Source organism: Garra rufa, chromosome 1, assembly GCF_049309525.1.
Source record: "Garra rufa chromosome 1, GarRuf1.0, whole genome shotgun sequence".
NCBI classification, from domain to species: domain Eukaryota; kingdom Metazoa; phylum Chordata; class Actinopteri; order Cypriniformes; family Cyprinidae; genus Garra; species Garra rufa.
Window position 1 is genome coordinate 52273743 of NC_133361.1, and position 3268 is coordinate 52277010.

Sequence of the window (3268 nt, forward strand, 5' to 3'; positions counted from 1 at the left end):
CAAAATATCAGCTCATTTTATCGCATGGGCCCTTTAAATGCAAATTAGCTCTGCTCGCCCCGCCCCTCTCTGCTGAGGGATTAGGATCTGTAATGTTTAGTTTAGCCACGTTTAGCTGCATTTAGCCGTGTTTATCGGCGAAACTTGCCAACGAGCACATTATTAAGATTCACACGAACAGAGACGCATATGTAGATTGGGATCGGCGCTTTCCTTTTAAAAACTAAAGTAACGTTGTCCTCTGCCTCTTAAGCAGCTCAGATGTTGGGAGCAAATGACTACTGCTATGTTCATTATTGCATCCAACAACAGAACACCTGAATCACTCAGAGTCTTCCTCTGCACCTGATTCACACAATGGCGATCGGAGTCAGACTGTTTCAGCTCGGTGAGGGTGGATCTAAGGTAAGACGCTTATGTCAAAAAAGGGGGTATTACTTTTAAAGATTAAAAAAAAATACCACTGGGTGGATTTTTATCATTGTAGGGTGGTTGTGTACACAAACTGCCAACACACATTAATGTTCAAACAACATGTAAAAGTTAGTTTTGCGTCCGATGACCCCTTTAAATAAATTCATTGCACACAGACTGAAGTAGTTTAAGTCTTTGGTTCTTTTAATCGTGATGATTTGGCTCACATTTAACAAAAACCCACCAATTCACTATCTCAACAAATTAGAATATGCTGACTTGCTAATCAGCTAATCAACTCAAAACACTTGCAAAGGTCTTCTGAGTCTTCAAAATGGTCTCTTAGTTTGGTTCACTAAGCTACACAATCACGGGGAAGACTGTTGATCTGACAGTTGTCCAGAAGACAATCATTGACACCCTTCACAAGGAGGGTAAGCCACAAACATTCATTGCCAAAGAAGCTGGCTGTTCACAGAGTGCTGTATCCAAGCATGTTAACAGAAAGTTAAGTGGAAGGAAAAAGTGTGGAAGAAAAAGATGCACAACCAACCGAGAGAACCGCAGCCTTGAGAGGCTTGTGAAGCTAAATCGATTCAAGAATTTGGGTGAATTTCACAAGGAATAGACTGGACTTGCGTCAATGCATCAAGAGCCACCACACACAGATGTGTCAAGGAATTTGGCTACAGTTGACATATTCCTCTTGTTAAGCCACTCCTGAACCACAGACAACGTCAGAGTCGTCTTACCTGGGCCAAGGAGAAGAAGAAATGAACTGTTGCCCAAAGTCCTCTTTTCAGATGAGAGCAAGGTCCTGGCGTCTGGAGGAAGGGTGGAGAAGCTCATAGCCCAAGTTGCTTGAAGTCCAGTGTTAAGTTTCCACAGTCTGTGATGATTTGGGATGCAATGTCATCTGCTGATGTTGGTCCACTGTGTTTTTTTGAAAACCAAGTCACTGCACCCGTTTACCAAGAAATTTTAGAGCACTTCATGCTTTCTTCTGCTGACCAGCTTTTTAAAGATGCTGATTTCATTTTCCAACAGGTTTTGGCACCTGAACCACACTGTCAAAAGCACCAAAAGTTGGTTAAATGACCATGGTGTTGGTGTGCTTGACTGGCCAGCAAACTCACCAGACCTGAACCCCATAGAGAATCTATGGGGTATTGTCAAGAGGAAAACGAGAAACAAGAGACCAAAAAATGCAGATGAGCTGAAGGCCACTGTCAAAGAAACCTGGGCTTCCATACCACCTCAGCAGTGCCACAGACTGATCACCTCCATGCCACGCTGAATTGAGGCAGTAATTAAAGCAAAAGAAGTATTGAGTACATATACAGTAAATGGACATACTTTCCAGAAGGCCAACAATTCACTAAAAAGTTTTTTTTTTATTGGTCTTATGAAGTATTCTAATTTGTTGAGAGAGTGAATTGGTGGGTTTTTGTTAAATGTGAGGCAAATCATCACAATTAAAAGAACCAAAGACTTAAACTACTTAAGTCTGTGTGCAGTGAATTTATTTAATACACAAGTTTCACAATTTAAGTTGAATTACTGAAATGAATGAACTTTTCCACAACATTCTAATTTATTGAGATGCACCTAAAAGTGATTACAAGTACAATTATATATTAAAGCAACTTGAAATAAGTGACCATTTAGAGGGTTCACACACAGGCCTCTGTTCGGGCTAATTCAGAGTTTTATACAGCTCCAATTTAAGGAACTTTTGGGTGCAGTAACTTTTACATTGAATGTCAAGTCTGTGTTTTAGAAGAAAAAAAAAGCTGTATGTGTCCAAAAACATGTACTGAGTAGGAGTTACATGACATAGGCTAAATCGTTTAAAACTCTGGTTCATCCCAAACAAAGATAAAACCTTACAGTAATCTCACAACATCATGTATTCCATAAGTATGTAATCATGTCTGTGCAATTTAGACGAGTCCAATGGATTCATAGATCCAGAGAACATTGGGTTAGACACCAAGATTACTTGGCTAAGTCAAATAATGAAGGAGTTATATAGGTTATATAGGATATTTTAAGGGTTTTCTGCCCATCTTGGACGCCATCTTGAAAAAGACACCTTTCTAGTTGTCAAACTTTGGTAAACTTTTAGTATGTTATTAAGGACACCTAATACTACAAAAAACAGCTGAGAAACCTTTTGTTAGAATTTTTTTGGGGTTAGGTGTTTTTTTTTTCATATATGCAGCCGCCTACAGGCCTCTGATGGATATATCTGTGCAAAAGAAGCAACATTAAAAAAATGTTCCACACTCAATACGAGTTAACATTCAGTGTCTGGCATCCTGCTAATTAGCACAGAAAATAAATTTAACTTGCCCCTCAGTGCATAACTTGTGCATAGTAGTGCACAGTATGGTGCTGTTTGCATGAGCAATAGGCTGTTAATGTAAATGTGTTTTTGTGTCATTTTTTACACATTTAGAGGGATTCATCAAAATTGTTCGCTGTGGAAATCAACACAGATTTAGTAGATAAATATTATAGCTTATATACACTTCCATTCAAAAGTTTTAGATCAGTATGTTTTTTAATGTTATTATCAAGGCTGTGTTTATTCAGTTAAAAAAATACTGAATTATAAACTTTAAAATATAATTTATTTCTGTGGTGCAAAGCCGAATTTTCAGCATCATTACTCCAGTTCAATATTTTTTGGAACCTGTGAATTTTTTTTAAGATTCTTTAATGAATAATACATTAAAAAGAACAGTGTTTATTTAAAATATAACGTGTTGATGTGTTAAACTGATAAAAAGTGATAGCAAAGGCTTATATTGTTAGAAAATATTTCTATTTTGAATAAATGTTGTTCTTT